Source organism: Trachypithecus francoisi, unplaced genomic scaffold, assembly GCF_009764315.1.
Source record: "Trachypithecus francoisi isolate TF-2019V2 unplaced genomic scaffold, Tfra_2.0 Lachesis_group11, whole genome shotgun sequence".
In the NCBI taxonomy this organism is placed as follows: Eukaryota; Metazoa; Chordata; class Mammalia; order Primates; family Cercopithecidae; genus Trachypithecus; species Trachypithecus francoisi.
In genome coordinates this window covers 130,460,524-130,483,421 of record NW_022681456.1, presented here as the reverse complement: position 1 = coordinate 130,483,421, position 22,898 = coordinate 130,460,524, and the positions used below count along the sequence as shown (strand labels likewise).

General features: G+C 47.8%; 1 protein-coding gene across 1 annotated transcript in view; it reads left to right on the top strand.

Annotated features, from left to right (window-relative positions):
• WNT5B (Wnt family member 5B) overlaps nt 1–22,898 on the top strand; it is a 124,331-nt gene that overhangs the window by 5,716 nt on the left and 95,717 nt on the right. The window lies entirely within an intron of this gene.

Below are 22,898 nucleotides of genomic sequence, written 5' to 3'. Positions count from 1 at the left end.
TGGGACTAGCGTACATAAAGCACCTGGACCATGCCTGGAGCCTTGTGGGGCTCTAGACACAACAGCTTTCATGGCGATATTGATGCGGGCTGGCTGGCACGGCCGCTAGAACCCCTTGGCACCTGCCCTGGACTTGCTCTGCCTTGAAAGATGGAGGCGGCTTTATGTGGGACACTAGCATCACCCACTATTTATGTCGGCATGCATCGCCCTTCTCCAGGGAAATGCATCTCATGGACATTGATTGTGTCCCATCAGGCATAGGAGTCATTTTGATCATTACACGACAGGGAGAGAGGTTTGTGGATCATTTTGATCATTACACGACAGGAAGAGAGGTTTGTGGAATGACTGGGAGAGCACAGATGCTCAGGGTGAGCTGCCACGAAGGGAAGGAAGAGGCAGGCAGGTCGATGGGAAAGGAGAGCTGTGCTGACATTGTCCTGCGCGGCTGAGAATCCAGCAAGTCCCTGGCTGAAAAGGAAGGGGTCCTGCTGACCCCATCTCCGAGGCATCTGTCGTTTAAACGAAGCAAATGCTGATATGTTCCATGGATTTGGAAATCATCCAAAATCGTAACTTGTTGCATTTTGTTATTCTTTTTTTTTTTTTTTTTTTTTTGAGACAGAGTCTTGCTGTGTCGCCCAGGCTGGACTGCAGTGGCCGGATCTCAGCTCACTGCAAGCCCCGCCTCCCGGGTTCACACCATTCTCCTGCCTCAGCCTCCAAAGTAGCTGGGACTACAGGCGCCCGCCACCTCGCCCGGCTAGTTTTTTGTATTTTTTAGTAGAGACGGGGTTTCACCATGTTAGCCAGGATGGTCTCGATCTGCTGACCTCGTGATCCGCCCGTCTCGGCCTCCGAAAGTGCTGGGATTACAGGCTTGAGCCACCGCACCCGGCATTTTGTTATTCTTAAAAAGGTAACCTCTGTGAAGTAATATCTAAAATCAACTTTATGCTGGGCGCGGCGGCTCACGCCTATAATCCCAACACTTTGGGAGGCTGAGAATCATTTGAGGTCAGGAGTTCAAGACCAGCCTGACCAACGTGGTGAAACCCCGTCTCTACTAAAAATACAAAAAATTAGCCGTGCGTGGTAGCAGGTGCCTGTAGGCCCAGCTACTTGGGAGGCTGAGGCAGGAGAATCTCCTGAACCCAGGAGGTGGAGGTTGCAGTGAGCCAAGATTTCGCCACTGCACTACAGCCTGGACAGCACAGCAAGACTCCATCTCAAAAAAAAAATAGCTTTAAATACGAGGTGGGGGAGACCCTGCTTGAGACTCTTCCTTTTCCCCTAGGCCAGGGCCACCTACCCTTTGAGGCAGAGCAGTTTGCCTGTGAAGGGAAAGGTTTGAGGACCTCCCACCTGGGGGCCCCAGGAGCCAGGTGGGTGGCTGAACTGAGTGAGGGAAGAGGAGAGGGCTTAGAACACAAGAGGGAATGGAGGGGCACCCCCTGTGGCCGACTTGCGAATGCGTTTCCACCTAAAGGCATCTGGTTCATCTATGAGCACTCAGAGTCAGCCCTACCAAACATCCAAACACCTGGCAACAGGCTGGGTACTGTCAGGGACCCGTTGTTAGTGAGCGTGCACCTGGCCAGGCAGGGGGCCTCCGGTTGAGTAGTGGGACCCACCTGCTTTCCCGATCAAGGCCCTTTCCCAGCGTGGGGGTGAGTGCCTGACCTAGGGAGTTGGGTCAGGTCCTTTAACTTGTGAGGGCCCAGGGACAACTGTCCCCCCCAAGCCCTGCTCTCACCTACTCAATCTCCCAGCTTCTCTAAGAGAATGGCATCTCTTTTTTTTTTTTGAGACAGAGTCTTGCTCTGTGGCCCAGGCTGGAGTGCAGTGGCTGGATCTCAGCTCACTGCAAGCTCTGCCTTCCGGGTTCACGCCATTCTCCTGCCTCAGCCTCCCAAGTAGCTGGGACTACAGGCGCCGCCACCACGCCCAGCTAGTTTTCTGTATTTTTTAGTAGAGATGGGGTTTCACCGTGTTAGCCAGGATGGTCTCGATCTCCTGACCTCGTGATCCGCCCGTCTCGGCCTCCCAAAGTGCTGGGATTACAGGTTTGAGCCACCGCGCCCGGCCGCCGCAAATGGCATCTCTTATGGAGGTGTCAGGTACTGAGCCAGCGCACACTGAGTCCTCTTTCCTGCCAGTTTTGTGTATCATTCCTGACATCAATAGGGAGATTTCACACTTCCCTAGAATACCCTCCTTACCATCACTGCAGCTTAAAACACAACCCAGACTTGGCAGCGTGGTCTACCAAGCCCTCCACAGCCTGCCTCCCCTGCCTCTGCAGCCTCGTCTTGAACGGTGCCCTCTCCCACCCAGTTCCTGATGGGGGGCCTCCTTGAATTTATATGAACACCCGTGGTCTTTCAGGGCCCTCGCGTCTGTGCTCCCTCTGCTGACTGCTCCTGGTCCCCTCTGTGTTAGCGTGGCTCTTCCCCGCCCTTCAGCTTTCGGTGTCTCAAAAAGGCCCTGTGTTGGGAGTAGCCGCGGGCCCCAGCTGCTCTCTCTTCCTGTCTGTTTCTTCTAGTGGGAGGATCACTCGAGCCTTGGAGTGTGAGGCTGCAGTGAGCTACGATAGTGCCACTGGACTCCAGCCTGAGCAACAGTGTGAGACCCTTGTCTCTAAAACTAAAAAAAAGAAAAAGAAAAAATATATAGCTCCTGAACTTTAGGAGCTATTGTTCTCATAACTTCTACTATGTGCAAGTAGCAAGTGTGCAGTATTCCAGAACCTTCCAAGTCTTCCATCTCCCGTATCCTGTGCCTAAGATCAACTTGGGATGCTGTACATGGAAGGTGGTTTTCAGTATAGAGTAGAAATGCAGAGGGAACAGGAAACCAGAGGAAGCTGCCCAGGCCAAGCAGTAGAACCTGGAGGAGGCACAGAGGCGACCCCTTGCTCAGGCTAGGTCCTCAGGTGCTGCCATTACGGGTGGAATCTATTTCACCCATCTGTGCGGTCCGATTGAGAAGTGGTGAAAGGAACCGGATTGGGGTTCCGTGAGTGCTCCACACCCAATGCCGCACATCACAGGCTCTCAGTCATTGCCGAAGGAAACAATTCTAGGCCCTCATTCCAGGCTGTCGTTACCATCTCTAACTCCTCTCTTTGGTTCCAGGTTGCCCAGCACCAGTATTCACTAAGGTCTTATTAAATATAATTAGAAGATAACTATTAGGAAAAAGGTCTCCAGTTTCATGCGCAGGTGCATTGATCTTAGAGGCATCGCTCTGTCACCCAGGCTGGAGTGCGGTGGCTCAATCATAGTTCACTGCAGCCTCCAACTCCTAAGCTCAGGTGATCCTCCTGTCTCAGCCTCCTGAGTAGCTGAGACTACAGGCACGCACGACCATGTCCAACTAATTTTTAAATTTTTTGTAGAGATAGGGTCTCATTATGTTGTCCAGGCTGGTCTTGAACTCCACTTCAAGTGACCTTCCCACCGTGGCCTCTGGGAAGGTGGGAGCTCTGGGATTGCAGGTGTGAGCCATGCCTCCTGGCCTATTGCCTCCCCTTTGCTGCACGATCTTCACTTGGCTTCCAGGGCGTCTCACTCTTCCAGTTTCCCTTCTTGCTCCTTGGCAGCAGCTTACTTGATTTTCTGTATCTCTTTGGACCTCTTATCTTCTCTATGTACAGTTATACACTGCATAACGATGTTTCGGTTCATGATGGACTGCATAGACCACAGTGGTTGCATAAGATATTTCACTGTGCCTTTTCTGTGTTTATATTTGTTTAGATACGTGAATACTTACCACTGTGTTCCAGCTGCCTAGGGTATTCAGTACAGTCACATGCTGTGCAGGTTTGCAGCCCAGGAGCAATCCGCTAGAGCATCTCACTTGGATGTATAATAGACTCTACCATCTAGGTTTGTGTAGGTTCACTCTGACCTCACACAGTGATGACATGGCCTAATGACATGCTTCTCAGGAGGTATCCCTGTCGTTAGGCGACGCGTGACTACTGTACTGATGGCTGTAAGTACTGTCTCTACCCTTAGGAACCTCACGTTTTTGTGTCTTGCCTGCTCCTCTCTCTTGAACTCCAGACGGGTGTTGCTGAAGCAGCACGTTCTCTGCAGAATTACGCGCCTGTGAGGTCGTCCCTGCCTTCGCACAGCCCTCTCCGTCTCATCCTCCTTGTTGCTCATGCTGTAAACCCTGGAGTCAGTCTTGACTTTTCCCTTCTCTCCCTTCCGACATCGAATCCATCAGTGATTCTTACCAAATCCAAATTCAGAACATTCCCAGCCCCCTCTGATGACTTCTCACCTCCTCTACCCCTCTTATCCCGGCTCATCCTGGCTCATTAGGCGGCGTCTCCTAATTGGTCTTTCTGAGTGAGTTAGGGCAGCAGTCCTGTTGTGACATGTCAGATCTTGTCACTTTTCTCTTCAGAACTTTCCGGTGGCCTTCCATCTCATGCGGGACAAAGCCAAGTTCCCACACTGGCTTACAAGCCCTTGGTAGCCAACCTCCACTGACCTCTGCGGCCTCACCCTAGCAAGGGCTCCTGTGACTTTCCTTTATAGATCATAACCCTCTCTCCATTCTCTAGCCCTCTTCTCTGCTTTATTTCTCTCTGTTCCGCCCATGGAACATACAGGTGTTTTATATTTCACTTACTGGTCCTCTGTCGGCTTCCCCTTGCTAAACTAGAAACACCAGGAGGGCAGGGATTGTTGTATGTCTTGTCCACTGTTGTATCTTGAGTCCATGGGACAGTGCCTGACATGCAGTGGGTGTTGAGTAAACATTTGCTGAAAGACTTACATGGATGAAAGACAGCGGTATCACCTGTTGGCAGGGAAGCGTGTTAACAGTGGGAACAGGCTGGGCGTGGTGGCGCATTCCTGTAATCCCAGCGCTTTGGGAGGGATGGCTTGAGGCCAGGAGTTTGAGACCAGCCTGAGCAACGTAACAAGACACCCGTCTCTACAAAAAATGTTAAAAAGTATCTAGGTGTGATGGCGCACACCTGGAGTCCCAGCTATCTGGGAGGCTGAGGTGGGAGCATCACTTGACCTGGGAGGTTGAGGCTGCCGTGAGCTATGATTACACTGCTGCACTCCAGCCTGGGTGACAGAGGGAGACCTTGTCTGAAAACGAACAAACAAAATCGTTGATCCTTCCTCGGCTCCGTTGCTCCCTCCCCATCTTGGCCTCTTTTGCCGCACCACAGAGTGGGGCCACTGGCGAGAACATGTGGCCCTGAGATGTGCCTGTTTTATCAGAACTGACAAAAGTATAACGTGTTCACTGAAAAACATTGGCTTTTTTTTCTATTTTTTTATTTTTTTATTTATTTTTATTTTTATTTTTTGAGATGGAGTCTCGCTCTGTTGCCCAGCCTGGAGTGCAGTGGCCGGATCTCAGCTCACTGCAAGCTCCGCCTCCCGGGTTTATGCCATTCTCCTGCCTCAGCCTCCCAAGTAGCTGGGACTACAGGCGCCTGCCACCTCGCCCGGCTAGTTTTTTGTATTTTTTAGTAGAGATGGGGTTTCACCGTGTTAGCCAGGATAGTCTTGATCTCCTGACCTCGTGATCCGCCCGTCTCAGCCTCCCAAAGTGCTGGGATTACAGGCGTGAGCCACCGCGCCCGGCCTGAGTTTTTTTTCAATTTTTAATTCGTTCATATTTTCATTGAAAACACGAAGAAAATGATGATTTTGAGTCATCATTGGTGGGATTTTGGTGCATTCCTTTTCCGGTTTTTCTGCCTGTGTGTACGAGCACACATGTATCTACGGGCCCAGGTGTGTGTTTCTGCACATGCGTGTCTCCTCCAGACAGACGGTGACACCTTGAGGGCCAGCGCCATGCCTGTTCTCCTCCTCTCCAGCTCCTCTCCAGCCTGGCGTGGATCAGGTGCACACAGTGGTAGGTCACAGGGGTGACTGGACAGGTGCGTGGTCAGTTTCCTGGTGAGCACTTGGAGTCCATGCAGAGCCAATCTCTGTGATTTCTTTGCCTTTTTGGTTCATGAGCTGCTTGGTAAGGGCAATGTGTTCACCACTTTTGTTTCCCTAAGGTTGTTCCAGAGTCAGGTTTCTCAGCCCCGACACTATGGATATTTTGGACCCAGTAGTAATTCGTTGTTGAAGAGGGAACATACCTGGCGCCTACCCACAAGATGCCAGTAGCACCCCACTCCGAAGGATGACAACCAAGAATGTCTCTGGACATTGCCACGTGTCCCATGGGGAGAGTGGGAGGGAGCAGGGTCACCCTGGGAGGTGACTGCTGTTCTAAAATGCGCTGGTTTTTTCCTGACAATCTTCCCTTGTTTTTGTCTCCCCTAAATCCTGTGGATTTATTATCCGTTTTACGTCCTATTTCCATGCTACTGCCGAGGGCAGGCCGTTGGGGAGCCGATGTGAATTATGGCAGCAGCTTTCTAACTAGCTGTTGGTCCCCGGGCCCACCCCCGCAAGGCCGTCTCCCCCGCTGCTGGCAGTGTGCCATGACGCTACCCTCTTCACCCATGAACGGCCACCCTGCTGATTAAACAGGTCCGCAAGTTGAACGAGGTGTCCCGTGGCAGAAGAGGTTTTGGTATTTACTATGTAATTGGGGTATCAGCCTTCCTTGGTTTAGTCTGGCAGTGATTTTCAAGCTTTTACAAGTCTTTGCAAGGCCCATGCTTTCCGTCCTGTCCAGTGGAAAGTACGTGGCCTTGAGGCTCAGGTGGACTTGGGTTTAAACCAACTCAGCTGTTCAAGCCTGACTGGCTTGCCTTGCCCATTTAGGTTTTCTGAACTCCAGTTTCTTCACTGTTTAAACAGAGATAATACTGCCCAACTCCTAAGGTCATTTTTGAGAATGAAATGTGATAATTTTGTGAGTTAGGGCAATGCCTGACATATATCATGTACTTAGTCAATGTTAGCTCCCTCTTTAACATTTCATTGAAAAAAAGTAAGTGTCAAGAAATTGACCCCTAGATTCTCAAATACCTCGTCAGAATTTTTGCAGAAGAACTGAGTGTTTTATAATTTGGTTTTTGTTGACAATTTGAGGAGACAAAGGAGACCTGAGAATTCATTTACACGACAGCTGCTTTTACCAAAGAGCTGGTGAGAGCTGTGCAGCTCCAGGCTCTCGAACTTTTCCTAGACAGTCCTTCCAACCAAGATGTGGGTTCCTGGATGGCAGGAATGATGTCCTCCTTGTCTGGGCTCCTCTCTCCTCACTGATAACCCCACTACTCAGCGTTGCTGCTACTCAGTCATACTGACAAGTTAATGAGCTAGTGACTTCTAAGCAGGTTATCATCCCCAGTTCAAGAAATCCAGCCTTGCATTACCGCATTTCATTGATATTAAGATGCATTTCAACATATGAGGTCAGAATGCATCTCAGAATCAATATTGTATGACAGTTCGATGACAAGTACTTTTCTATCTTAGTGGTACAAAATAATGGTGCATTCTAGAATCAGTAGCCTCTTAGGTGTGGTGAAATACGGTAATCGATCAGCGTTGACTAAGGTAGCCTGTTGTCATTTCCTGGCACCTACCTTAGTGTTCACTTGGAAATGCACTTTTGTATTTTGCCAAACAGAATATTTGTTTCCTGTCACCTTCAAGCTGAACATCTATTAACCATGTTAAAATTGAGAGAGGAAGGCCGGGCGCGGTGGCTCAAGCCTGTAATCCCAGCACTTTGGGAGGCCGAGACGGGCGGATCACGAGGTCAGGAGATCGAGACCATCCTGGCTAACACGGTGAAACCCCGTCTCTACTAAAAAATACAAAAAAAAAAAAAACTAGCTGGGCGAGGTGGCAAGCGCCTGTAGTCCCAGCTACTCGGGAGGCTGAGGCAGGAGAATGGCGTGAACCCGGAAGACAGAGCTTGCAGTGAGCTGAGATCCAGCCACTGCACTCCAGCGTGGGCGACAGAGCAAGACTCCATCTCAAAAAAAAAAAAAAAAAGAAATTGAGAGAGGAAATTCCAGGCAAAAACTGAACGTCCTGTGGACCCTGGACCCTGATGCTTGAGCCTGCTGGGCTGCTTGTGGCCACCTGGGGATCAGCAGTCCAGGATTTCTGCCCTTGCATTACTGAGCATCTTGAGCAAATGTACTTGTCACTGGCAGTCTCCCTCTTCTCATTGGTAAATGGAATCACAACGTAACCCCTTCCTATCTCATAGAATTGTTAGGGTCAAGCGACATGGTGTGTAGGAAAGTGCTTTATAACCAACGTAAGAACAACTAAGTGCTATTCCTGCCTGATACACAGAAGGGAACTGTGACCCAAAGACTTGTTGAAATTCACTGACAAAACACAGCCCCAGGTGACTCAGCGTGGATTCATACCTGGCACTGACCTTCTTATTTGTCTATTTCTAGGAGAGAGACTTTGAAATTATAGAAGCTTGTCTGGTGAGATGAAATAGTATCCCAAAGGATCAAAAAGAAGTTACATCCTATAAATAGAATGCAAGCTTTTTTTTTTCTTTTTTCATTTTATACTTTCCTGTTTCACTGCCTTGGCATTGGAAAATATGGGGTAAAATATTGTTAACATTAACACAAATATATTTATCATGAAGAGTAAGTCTAATCTCTTATGTACAGTGTTTTAAAAAAATCAAGTTCTGGCCAGGGGCGGTGGCTCAAGCCTGTAATCCCAGCACTTTGGGAGGCCGAGGCGGGCGGATCAGGAGGCCAAGAGATCGAGACCATTCTGGCTAACATGGTGAAACCCCATCTCTACCAAAAATACAAAATTAGCCAGGCATGGTAGTGCGCGCCTGTAGTCCCAGCTACTCAGGAGGCTGAGGCAGGAGAATCGCTTGAACCTGGGAGGCAGAGCTTGCAGTGAGCCGAGATCACGCCACTGCACTCCAGCCTGGCGACAGAGCAAGACTCTGTCTCAAAAAAAAAAAAAAAAAAATTCTGCAGTGCAACAGGTGCTGGCTCAACCCTCGCTCCAAAACCTCATGGCAGTGTGACCACCACACAGAGGTGACCTTGAAGCAAGTTAGGCAAACTTTCTTGACCCCAGTTTCCTCATCTGCTAAAATCTTAAAAGGCTGTTGTGAGGATGAAATGAAGTGAACAGAAAGCACTTACATTGTAAATGCATGCAGGGCCTTGCACTTAGAAAGCACCAGAAAATGCTGGCTCTAATTATGCTTCTGAACAACCACAAAACACGCTATTGTGCAATTGCCAGTGACTGGTTCTGCTGACAGAATCAAAAACTTGGTTATGTCTTGGAAGAAGGAATGGAGTGGTGTTATTTTCATGCTAAACCATGGCATTAATAAGCTACACAAACATGTCAATTCAACAGTAGTCTGACCTAAATAATACTGGATTTTCAACACATACAGCATGTTATAGAGTAACCAAATCAGGAATCCTGGTCGAAACCTTACCAGACAGCTTTGAAATATTTCCTTTCAAATGAGATTCTTGAAGTTCACTGTTACCCACTCCATGTGGTGAAGTCTTAAGCAGCATCCCACTTTTATGCTTAAAAGCCTAGGAGACCTGGCCAGGCATGGTGGCTCATGCTTGTAATCCCAGCACTTTGAGAGGCCGAGGTGGGTGGATCACCTGAGGTCAGGAGTTTGAGACCAGCCTGGCATGGTGGAAACCCCGTCTGTACTAAAAATACAAAAATTAGCCAGGCATGGTGGCAGGCACCTGTAATCCCAGCTACTCGGGAGGCTGAGGCAGGATAATTATTTGAACCCAGGAGGTGGAGGTTGCAGTGAGCTGAGATCATGCTATTGCACTCCAGCCTGGACAACAGAGCAGGAGTATGTCTCAAAAAAAAAAAAAAAGCCTAGGAGACCTGCCCTCAAAAAATGTGCTGTGGGGAGGTGGTGTCCTACTGATCTCTCTCGTTCAGTATGGCATAGACTTCTGAGAAGTTACCATGAACCTATTTTCCCAGTTGAGGGCTAGGGAAAGTCTTACAGTGTGAAATTCATTAGCTCCATGCACTGTGTGAAATTCATTAGCTTCACACACTCTGCCCTGTCTGTATTTCTCCACTGCCCGCCCTGTGTTGCCACAGCTGAATGGTGGAGATACTACTGACTTTTCTTCTTAATCAACTCTATTGAAGTATAACTTACATACAATAAAATTCACACATTGTACATGTACAGGTCAATAAATTTGGATGGATATACACACCCATGCAACACCACCTCAATCAAGATATTTCTGCTTCCCCAGAAATCTCCTTGTCCCCCTTCCCTATAGCCACAGCCCACCACCACCCCAACTCAGGCACCCACTGACTTGATTTGTGTCATTCGAGATTACTTTCGTCTGTTCTAGAATTTTACATGAATAGATTTATACCAGAATTATGGTTTTTTTTTTTTTCAGCTTTTTGGTGTTTGCCTTCTTTTGCTCAGCATAATATCTGTGGGATTTATCTGGGTTGTTGCAGGTATCAGTGGTTCATTCATTCTTTTTTCTTTTTTTTCTTTGAGGCAGAATCTTGCTCAGATCACCCAGGCCGTAGTGCATTGGTGCAGTCATGGCTCACTGCAGCCTCAAAACTCCTGATGTCAAGCGATCCTCCCCTCTCAGCCTTCTGAGCAGCCGGTACTATAGGTGTACACCACCATGCCTGGCTAATTTTTATTTATTTTTTATTATTTTTATTTTTATTTTTTTTGAGACAGAGTCTCGCTCTGTCGCCCGGCTGGAGTGCAGTGGTGCGATCTCAGCTCACTGCAAGCTCCGCCCCCCGGGTTCATGCCAGTCTCCTGCCTCAGCCTCCCTAGTAGCTGGGACTACAGGGGCCCGCCACCACACCCAGCTAATTTTTCATATTTTTAGTAGAGACGGGGTTTCACTGTGTTAGCCAGAATGGTCTCGATCTCCTGACCTTGTGATCCACCCGTCTCGGCCTCCCAAAGTGCTAGGATTACAGGCTTGAGCCACCACTCCCAGCCCACCTGAATATCTTTAGACAATCTCGTCAAGCCATGATAAATTGACAAAATGTAAATCTTCATATATTTGGCATTTTAAATACTGTTTCCTTATATAATAAGTAGAAAATACAGGCTGGGCACGGTGGCTTACTCCTGTAATCCCAGCACTTTGGGAGGCCAAGGCGGACGGATCACGAGGTCAAGAGATCGAGACCATCCTGGCTATGGTGAAACCCCGTCTCTACTAAAAATACAAAAAAATTAGCCAGGCGTCATGGTGGGCACCTGTAGTCCGAGCTACTCAGGAGGCTGAGGCAGGAGAATGGCGTGAACACGGGAGGCGGAGCTTGCAGTGAGCTGAGATCGCACCACTGCACTCCAGCCTGGGTGACAAGAGCGAGACGCTGTCTCAAAAAAAAAAAAAAATAAATAAATAATAAGTAGAAAATACTATAAATCATCACAAACTGATACACTGGGGTTTCAGGAGCTCACACACCTAAGGACTTTCCTTTGGGACAGATGACTTGGGTAGCAAAGCCCCATCTGACAATCGGCTTGTTGAATCTGAGCACTGAGTAAGTGAGACACCTACTGATTAGACCTCAGGGATTTTAGGGATATTCAAATTCCATGGCAATTTGAGTTTATACCCATAGTGTCTTTTCACAGTTTTAGAAGTGTCAGGGGAAGTGAAAGTCCTCCAAAAATAAAAGCAAACTTTTTGGAATGGAAGTATTTATCATTCTCTGCTGTGACAGCTCTGCTGTCCCTGCTCCCAAAATACTACATGGTGTGTGTCTTTTAAGGAAATGTGATTAGCAAGACCTCATCTCCACAAGAAAGTTAAAAAAAAAAAATTAACCGGGTGCAGTGGCTCACACATGTAATTCCAGCACTTTTGGAGGCTGAGGCAAGAGGATTGCTTGAAGCCAGGAGGTCGAGGCTGCAGGGAGCTACGATTGTGTCACTGTACTCCAGCCTTGGTGACAGAGCAAAGCCGTCTTATAAATAAATAAAGAAGAATGGAAATTAATTTAGTTTTGTATTTCATGATACCTCATAAAACAATTGGAGCTAATCAGGGATAATACAAACCTCTAATTGAACATTACTATCTTGTTAAACACCCTGAAATGCATTTCTAGGAGTCACATTTCAATGGCACACCTCCATGTGTGAGTAAGGGCTCCGTCTCCATGTACGGCTGCCCCCTTTTTTTTTTTTTTTTTTGTTTTTTTGAGACGGAGTCTCGCTGTGTCACCCAGGCTGGAGCGCAGTGGCGCGAGCCTCCCAGATTCAAGGAATTCTCCTGCCTCAGCCTCCCAAGTAGCTGGGACTACAGGCGCCCGCCACCACACCCAGCTAATTTCTTGTATTTTTAGTAGAGACGGGGTTTCATCTTGTTAGCCAGGATGGTCTCAATCTCCTGACCTCATGATCCGCCCACCTCGGCCTCCCAAAGTGCTGGGATTACAGGAGTGAGCCACACCCAGCCCTGGCAGCCCTTTCAATCAGCCAGCAACCTTGGAGTCTGTGGGAACCTTGGAGTCTATGGGAAGCAGTTTGCAAGAGCGGGTAATAAGATGATAATGCTTTGTGTTTGTGCATGACTCGAGCACATCGCTTTCTCCTGCCATTTGCCCACTGGTGTCGTGGTAAAAATGCTTTGAGCTTGGATTAAAGATGAGGTAGACAGGTCCTGACTTGAGGAGATCTGGATTTGAGATCCAGTGGTCTGACCCGAGGCTCACACGTGGCTTTTGTGAGTAGCAGTTTCTTTTGGGGGCTCATGTGTGCTCTGCCGTTTCACTGAGGTGCTGTGAGGATCAAGTGAAGGGATACCCATGAGAGTGCCTTGGACGCTGCACCCGTTCCCACAAACCTGAAGCATCGTGGAGCTGCTGCTAGGTTTATTTCCCACCGGGTCGCCCGCCCTGACAGCCCCTACTGAGACGGGCAGCCGGGGAAGCAGCAGGCCTCGGAGAAGGACAAGGGAGCGCCCGCTTCGGGGCTTTCGCAAGGTCTCCAAACGGACGGGCTGTGCGGCCCCCAGGTTGTTTGTGTCCCGTCCTGTTGACTGCGCATTCTGTCACATGTAACTTCCACTGGATGGCTTCTGTGGCCTCGGGAGGTCTGTGAATCCCGTGTTCTTCACTTGCTGTCATTTCAGAACTGCAGGGGCTTGGCAGTGTTTCTGCATGGGAGATCCAGGTAATCCTTACGGAGTTTCTCCTTGGCTGTGTCCCTGGGGACACATTTTCTGTCAGCCCCCCCCCCCCCCCCCCGTATTACACACACATCCAGACCTCAGGTTCAGGATGGAGGAGGGTACGTGAGGTGAAGTGAATTAAATGAATTCCTGTGGAGAACTGTTTGCCCTCCACCGTCCTCTGCACTTTCTTCAGAGGCGATCTTTCTTCAGAGGAGAAATAAAAGCCCTTTTTAGGACAGATAACTGAGCTGTGTGGCTCACACCCATGCCACAGCTTAGTGTGTAAGATGGAGCTTGTGCTGTGTTTGGTGATTACAGCAGAAGTCAAATCGGTCTCCTGAAATGCAGCTGGTGCCGCTCAGCAATGCGTCGCCTTGTCAGGGTCCTACGGCAACGGTGCTTTCGTGGTTCTAGTTGTGATGGAAACTTTTGTTTCCACAAACCAGTAATTTCTCCAGTCTCCCTCACAGAGACCCTGAACACTGCTGCGGAGAGGAGACTCGGGTGTCCGACGTTGGCTCTGAGCCTCTGCCGTCCGCCCTCTGTCCTCTGGTGCACCTTGCTTTAGCGTCCACGTGGTGAACTCCTTGGCAGTCACACTGATGTGGTTTTACCGTGAGGGTGTTCGTGCATGGGGGGCCGAGGACTCATGTCCTTCTGTTCGTGCTGGTGCTGCAGAGCTGGCTGGGGCACCGCGGGCGGGGATGTGAGGAGGCCAAGCAGCCCAGGAGTGGCTCGTGAGTTTAAGGCTTTTCCGGCTGTGCTTGCTGCTAGCAAGGAGGGGTCACCACTGGGATGACTGTTAGCCACCTCTATCCAGGGTACTACAGCCATTCTTCTTTCCACTTCCTTTTACCTTTTTCTCACTATCCTCTTCAATGTGGCAGGCACCAAGTTAGCTACTAAAAATGCAAAAGGTGCCATAAGAAGAAGGGTGCTTTTGGTAGACAGGATTTAATCCAAGAAAGATTTTCTTACTCTTTATTTTGTGGCAAGGTTCTGTAACATGACTGAGGCACAGTCTTTGCCTTTCAAGAGTTCGTATTCTAAGAGGAAATTTTAAATTACACACAGTGCTATATGACACGGCAGAACCATTTGGGAGCTCGAAGACCCTGGGAAGGTTGCTGAACTTCTCTGAGTTTCAGCTTCCTCATCCGTAAAGGGACTATGAAAATTCACCTCAAAGGGTTATTATGAAGTTGCTTAAGAGTGGAATAAGAATGTTTTTCTTTCAATTGATGTGTATCGTCTTTTCAGATGGCAGGACTTATGTTATTGGGACATAAGTACTTATTAAGTTGTTTGTATTTCCCTGCTTAATAAGTGAGACTACTAGGCATTTCTTTTGGCCTAGAGACTCTATGTAAAAGTTACTGCAATGCTAAAGACAACATGAACTAAGTTCATTGACTCTAAGATGCCTTTAGTCTATACTTTACTTTTATTTTCCATATCACAAAGAAAGAAAAACAGTGCCAATTCCCTATAAAATAATGCCTTTAAAAGAGTACTTTCAAACACTTGAGTTAGTCATGCCAGCCTCTCCTGCTCTGCACTTTCTTTCATCTGTTCTGGGAGACTCGTCCATTTCTCTTCCCTCCAGACATATTGTTTGGCCTGTGATATGGTTTGGCTCTGCGTCCCCACCCATATCTCACACTGACTTGTAATTCCCAATGTTGGAGGTAGGACCTGGTGGGAGGTGATTAGATCAATAGGGGTGGTTTCTAATGGTTTAGCACCAACGTCCTCGTGCTTTCTCATGATAGAGTTCTCACAAGATCTGATTGTCTGAAAATGCGTGGCACCTCCCCACCCTCTCTCCTCTTGGCCACGTGAAGATGTACTTGCTTCCCCTTTGCCTTCTGCCATGATTGTAAGTTTCCTGAGGACTTCCAAGAGAAGCAGAAGCCTGTACAGCCTGCAGAACTGTGAGCCAATTAAACCTCTTTATAAATTACCCAGTCTCAGGTATGTCTTTATACCAGTGTGAGAACAGACAAATACAGAAAATTGGTACCAGGAATGGGGTATTGCTATACAGATACCTGAAAATGTGGAAGCAACTTTGGAACTGGGTAACGGGTAGAGGTTGGAATAGTTTGGAGGGCTCAGAAGAAGATAGGAAGATGAGGGAAAGTTTGGAACTGCCTAGAGATTTGTTGAATGATTGTGACCAAAATGCTGATAGTGATATGAACAATGAAGTCCAGGCTGAAGTGTTCTCAGATGGAGATGAGGAATTCGTTGGGTACTGGAGTAAAGGTCACTCTTGCTGTGCTTTAGCAAAGAGACTGGCAGCATTGTGCCCCTTCTCTAGGGATCTGTGGAACTTTGAACTTGAGAGAGATGATTTAGGGTATTTGGCAGAAGAAATGTCTAAGCAGCAAAGCATTCAAGATGTGACCTGGCTTCTAACAGCATATCCTCTTATTCATGAGCAAAGACATTATCAGAAACTGGAACTTATATTTAAAAGGGAAGCAGGCCAGGCACGGTGGTTCACGCCTGTAATCCTAGCACTTTGGTAGGCTGAGGCGGGTGGATCTCTTGAGGTCAGGAGTTTGGAATTTTGGTCACTTCTTCAATGAAAACATTTGATTCGCCAATAGAAAATGTAAATTCATGCCTTTCTGTGTACAGCTGAAACTGTGTTTCAATGCTGAATTGTGCTGCCATCTTTTTGGTGACATGGCAATTAAACTCAGCGTGTATATACCACCAAAGCACATTACTCAGTTGGAGGGACAGGAACAGGACAACTGGGACCAAGTGCTGCCATTTGGAGACAGTAACAACTGTGTCATGACTATGGCTTGGCTGCCAGCATTGAGATTCCTGTTTGGACTTTGGAGTCATTAGCTGGGATGGAGTGTATACATCTTGAATGCCCACTTTAGCTGACTGGTGGTGGCCTCCCAGGAATGTACGCTTTGTTGGAGAGGATTGTGAGATCATCCACGGGAAAGAACTCCATTGCCCCATCACTCATGTCCTCCGGTTGGTCTCCAGGTGAGGAAGAGGTGGGGCACGCGTATGAAGATGAGGATTTGCCCTCCCAGCCTTAGAGAACATTCAGAAGACCACCGTAATTGGGGTCAGGGCGGTGCAGTGAGACAGCAGAGAGTCACAGAGGTAAAAGATTATTTCAGAGGAAGATGTCAGACTTGTCACTGAAGTAGACGTGGGAGGTGGCTGTGACTTTGAGTCTGGCTGACTGGCAGCACATAGCTGTAGCAGTTGTGTAAATAACTAAGTTAGGGGCTGGATGGAGGGGAGGGTGGATGGAGCTACTTTTGGAGCTGCTGACTTTGAGGTGGCTAGTCTATCCAAAGTCTAGATAGGAGGGCAGGTGGGGTGTATCCCATGCTTATTTGACTGTGGAACCCTTCGTCAGAGCGTACCATAAATGTTATAAATGTTATAAATGTGGCACTGGAACTTCTTTCAAGAAGTTTGACAAAGAATAGAAATTGGGCAGTAATTGGAGGGAGGAGCAGTGTCAAAGGAAACATGAAGGCAGATTGCCAAAGGCCTAAGATGTGCGAGATAGGAGGGTGATCCGTGGGGCAAGGTTCCAGCAGCTGCAAGAGGGGACGGGATTGAGAGTCAGGTGACGGAGTTAGCCTGGAATTACTCGTGCTGTTTGGGTAGAAGACAGGTAGCCAGCCCCTTGCTCTTCATGTGGGCTGAGGTGCTTATTAGCCCTTCCTCTCTCCATCCTTTTCACCCCCCAGTTATCTGGTCCCTGTCTCCTTGCGTGTGAGCGTGCTTTCCCGCTAGGCCGTCCTGGCTTGCGCATCATGCTCTGCCATGGTTCTTCCCTCCATTCCAGTGGCCCCCAAGGGAACAGGTTTCCTCTGCCTTGAAGTAGAGGCCGTTCTCCTTATGGCCTCCTGATCCCTATCTCAGCCTTTCTCGGTGCCCAGAGAATTTCTGTGAAGCTGTCTCATGCTTTCCAGACTTTCGTAACTTAACTAGATCCTTTTCTTCTTCCAATCCGAATCTTTCGACCGGTCTGCCTTCCTCTCAGGCCTTTTCTTTCTCCTGCTTTCTGTGTTCTTCTCCCACTCATGGCCCTCCAGCCTCCCTTGGACCATTTGTCATTATCACATCCCCTTTGTAAAGTCATGCCCGTTTCCAGTTTTGAAGCCTTCTCGGAATAAATGTTAGTATATCTAAAACCCAATTATGTTTTGGTTACTCAAGTTCCAGCCCAGTGACTTATACTCAAGCCATAAAGCAGTAGATTTTAATGGCTGAAAGGCCGGCTGGAAATCATCTAATCCAGCGCTTCCCAACATCTGTTCTTCCTGAGAGGTTAATAGGCACTTGGAGGAAAAAAAGGTTGTATGATCAAGTAAGTCTGAGAAATGCTGGTTTCCATCAAATTAAACACATTTGTTAAAACCACAGAACATTAATGTGTTCATATGCCGTGCGACTCCCTCAGGGGCAGGAGGGAGTGTATCCCATGCTTATTTGACTGTGGAACCCTTCGTCAGAGCGTACCATCGATCTGTCCTCTGCCATGTTTAGTGGATGAGAACATTCGCACACCCTGAGGGTCTGACATCAGTCACTGAGGTTGCTCATCTTAGATAGGGTCTGGGGACTGGTCTGTGGCTCCAACAGGAGCCATTGTGACAGTGCCACTTGCTGTGATGTTTGTGAATCTTTAACCATGCCTTTAGCAACAGTTTTGGCTCTGCTGTGAACTGACGCCAAGGGAAAACTGCTCTGAACTTTCCCAAATGAGAAATAAGAATTAGACACGCAATCCGGTGAGACCACAGCCAGTGACACCCCTTTTACTAGGGAGCACTGAGCAGCGCAATGGGGCCCCAGGAGGAGGCCCGACTGTCACTCCTGAGCAGAGAGTTCCAGGCCCTTCTGATTCAATTCCATTTCCCACCTCTCTCCTGGATGAGCCCAGCATCACGGCCGGTCAGAGCCGCCTACCGTCTTCCCGAGCATGACACCCAAAGAGCCACACTTGTGGTCCTCATGATGCCGATGCCTTGCTGCTGTCGGCAGCGCCCTTTTGCAGCTCCGAGCCTGGGGGACGACCACATTTACTAAAGATTCACACCTCCCAACCTCTCCAAGCACACTGCTTCCTCCTGAGAGCTCCCAAAGACACCTCTACACAAAAATTCTGATACGAAGCCTAGTGCATTCCTTTAACTATGTGGTTTTAGTTTGTCCTCCTCAGCGGGCCCCCATCTTTGAGGGCAGAAACCCCCTTCCATTTACTACTGTGCCCATGGCCCTGCCCTCATGAAGGGCTCGGCCCGGAGCAGGTGTGGGCAAATTTCGTTCAATGAACGAGCCCTCCCTGGTGAGGCTGACTGGCCAGCAGATGCTGCAGGAGAGCTACCCGTGTGGGAGGTTCGTGGAAGCCTTTCAGAGATAAATGGCATTTGAAAAGGACTCGGAGGAAACCCCTGGACTGGCAAGCAAGAGAGGGAAAAACCCTTCCAGGTGAAGGTAGAGTGGACAGGTCAATAGAGGTGTGGCAGGGAATACAGGAACAAAGATGGTGGGAGAGATCCTATCCTGGGCAGAGCAGAGAAGCCAGGTGGGGCAGAGGAGCAAGGGAGACCAGCGATCAGGCAGAAGAAAGGGTGGAAGGAAGGCCTAGAAGGAGAAGTGCCAGGAGGTGGGCAGGGCCATGCAGCTGCAGGGGCGCAGTTCCCATATGGCCTCCAGCTGCCCAGCGGTTTTCTGGCAGTCTCTCACCCAGGCCAGGAGCACCTGGCTCTCAAACATTTAAATAACTGAAACCATCTCAGAGGAGGTTTTTTTGTTTTTTTTTTTGTTTTTTGAGATGGAGTCTCGCTCTGTCGCCCAGGCTGGAGTGCAGTGGCGCGATCTCGGCTCACTGCAAGCTCCACCTCTCGGGTTCACGCCATTCTCCTGCCTCAGCCTCCCAAGTAGCTGAGACTACAGGCGCCCGCCACCTTGCCCGGCTAGTTTTTTTTTTGTATTTTTTAGTAGAGACAGGGTTTCACCGTGTTAGCCAGGATTTTTTTCTTTTTTTGAGATGGAGTCTCTCTCTTGTCACCCAGGCTGGAGTACAGTGGCACGATCTCAGCTCACTGCATCCTCTGCCTCCCTGGTTCAGGTGATTCTCCTGCCTCAGCCTCCCGAGTAGCTGGGATTACAGGCACCAACCATCATGCCTGGCTAATTTTTGTATTTTTACTAGATATGGGGTTTCACCATGCTGGCCAGGCTGGTCTTGAACTCCTGACCTCAGGTGATCCACCCACCTTGCCTCCCAAAGTGCTGGGATTACAGGCATGAGCCACCGCACCCGGCCTCATATGTCTTTTGACCCATGGGGTGCTGCCAGCTATCAAATTGGACGGTCGAATGTGGGATGCGTTCCTTTCAATGCTGCCTTGTATCTGCTCAGTCATTCATTGAGCTGAAGAAGCTTTATGTTCCAATAGGGACTCATGGAAAAAGACCTTCAGTTTCTTTAATTATCAGATAGGTTCACAAACATTATTGTTTTTTAAAAAATTATGGTAAAATGTACTTAAGAAAATTTTCCATTTTAATCATTTTTAAGTGTACAGTTCTGTGGCGTTGGGCACATTCACACTGCTGTATAATCATCACTATGTCCATCTACAAAACTTTTCCATCTTCCCCAACTGAAATTCTGTTCAGAATTAACACTATTGTTTAATTAACATTAAACAATAACTGCCCATCCCTCCTGCCTTCCAGCCCCTGACAACCACTTCTTTCTGTCTACTTCTACTTTCCTTTGTATGCATGTATTTATTTATTTTTGAGACAGGGTCTTGCTCTGTTGCCCAAGTTGGAGTGCAGTGCTGCAACCACAGCTCACTGCAGGCTCAAACTTCTGGGCTTAAGCAGTCCTCCCACCTCAGCCTCCTAAGTAACTGGGACTACAGGTGTGTGCCACCACTCTTTGCTAAATTTTTAGTTTTTATTTTTTGTAGAGACAGGGTCTCATTATGTTGACCAGGCTAGCCTCAAACTCCTGGGCTCAAGCGATCCTCCCACCTCAGCCTCCCAAAGTGCTGGATTATGTACTTTCTATCTATGAATTTGTCTATCCTAAATGCCTCTTAGAAGTGGAATTATAAAATACGTCCTTTTGTGTCTGGCTTATTTTGCTTAGCATCCATGTTTCATCCATGGATGAAACTTAGCAATATTTCATCCATGTCATCGCATGCATCAGAATTTCCTTCCTTTTTTAAGGCTGAATCATATTCCGTTGCATGTGTATATAGCATTTTTTTTATTTATCCCCCAGTAGAATATAACTTTTTTATTTTTTAACTTCAGTTTTTATTTGTAGTTGACAAATAACAATTGTAGATTTACAGGGGATGATGTGATGTTTCGATACATGTATACCTTGTGGAATGATTATATCAAGCTAACACACACGTCTATCAGCTCACATACCTGTCCTTTTTTGTAGTGAGAATAGATTCAAAATCTATTCTTTTAGCAATTTTGAGATATATAATACATTATTATTAACTGTGGTTGCCATGCAGGTTAATAAATCTTGAAGAATTATTCCTCCTGTCTAACTGGAACTTTCTACCCTTTGGTTAATTTCTCTGCATTCCCCACCCCTCACCCCCAGTATCTGGTAACCACCATTCTGCACTCTAATTCTTTAAGTTTGACTTTTTAAGATTCCACACATAAGTGATATTATATAGTACTTATCTCTCTTGCCTGGCTTATTTCACTCAGCATAGTTTCCTCCAGGTTCATTCATGTTGTCAAAAATGAGAGGATTTCCTCCTTTTTAAAGGCTGTTAGTAATCCATTGTAGATGTGCCACATTTTCTTCATCCATTCTGCCATTGATGGACACTTAGGTTGATTCCATGTCTTGATTATTATGAATAATGCTGAAATGAACATGGGAGTGCAGAGATCTATTCACCATACTGATTTCAGTGATTTTGGATCTATATCCAGAAGATTCATATGGTAATTCCATTTTTAGGCTTTAAAAAATTTATGAACAACAGAAATTCTTTTCTCAGTTCTGGAGACTGGGAAGTTCAAAAGATAGGCACCAGCAGGTTTGGCTTCTGGTGAGGGCTTGTTCTCCACTTCCAAGATGGTGCCTTCCCGCTGTGTCCTCACATGGCAGAAGGGATGCAAGAGGGAAGGAGCCAGAGCACTCCTCTCAGACATTTTTATAAGGGGCTTAATCACTTCCCAAAAGGCCCTACCTTTAGTACTATCACCTTGGGGGGTAAGTTCAACATATTAATTTGGGGGCTTTAGACACATTCAGACCATAGCGTTCCAGCCTTGGCTCCCTTAAACTCACGCCCTTCTTACATACAGAATACATTCGTTCATCGTTCTAGCTCAGTAGACTTAAGAGTCCTTTTTTTTTTTTTTTTGAGACAGAGTCTCGCTCTGACACCCAGGCTGGAGTGCAGTGGCCGGATCTCAGCTCACTGCAAGGTCCGCCTCCCGGGTTCACGCCATTCTCCTGCCTCAGCCTCCCGAGCAGCTGGGACTACAGGCGCCCGCCACCTCGCCCGGCTAGTTTTTTGTATTTTTAGTAGAGACAGGGTTTCGCCGTGTTAACCAGGATGGTCTTGATCTCCTGACCTCGTGATCCGCCCACCTTGGCCTCCCAAAGTGCTGGGATTACAGGCGTGAGCCACCGCGCCCGGCCACTTTTTTTTTTTTTTGAGACGGCGTTTCACTCTTGTTGCCCAGGCTGGAGTGCAGTGGTGCAATCTCGGCTCACTGCAACCTCCACCTCCCAGGTTCAAGTGATTATCCTGCCTCAGCCTCCCAAGTAGCTGGGATTACAGGCATGCACCACCACGCCTGGTTAATTTTGTATATTTAGTAGAGACAGGGTTTCTCCGGGTTAGTCAGGCTGGTCTCGAACTCCCGACCTCAGGTGATCCACCCACCTCGGCCTCCCAAAGTGTTGGGATTACAGGCCTGAGCTACTGTGCCCAGCCAAAAGTCTCAACTTCTTCCAGCACCAACTCAAAAGTCCAAAGACCAGGATCTCATCTAAATCAGACACAGATGAGACTCAAAGGTTTGTTTCATCCTGAGGCAAACTGCTCTCCAGCTGTGAACCCGTGAAATCAAACAAGTGAATGTGCTTCCACAATACAATGGTGGGACATGTATAGGATAGATGTTCCCATTCCAAAAGGGAGAAATAAGAAGAAAGGAGTTGCAAGTAAGTCCAAAACCCAACAAGGAAAACAACACGACTCGAGATTAATCTTTACTTGATGCTGATCTTGTGAACACAGAGGAGCAGAGTATGTTTAGTTTTGGGGGAACCTCCATATTATTGATTTCTAAAGTTTCTTTAGCTAAGGTCTTCAACGTATTTTTTAAGTACCCGATAATGTCTCTGTCTTCCCCATTAAACTGTAAGCTCCTTGGCGGGTTTATTCATCTTTGTGCTTCTAGCTCCGTGCCAGGTGGTCAATAATGTGTTAAATGAATAAATGGCTGGTACTCTGATTTGAATATTTGCCCAAGAATCAGAACTCTTCACTAGAACCTGATCTTCTACCTAAAACCAGTCACGAATTTTTACTTCTCTAAGCCTTTTTTTTTTTTTAAGACAGAGTCTTGCTCTGTCGCCCAGGCTGGAGTGCAGTGGCGCGATCTTGGCTCACTGCAAGCTCTGCCTCCCGGGTTCACGCCATTCTCCTGCCTCAGCCTCCCAAGTAGCTGG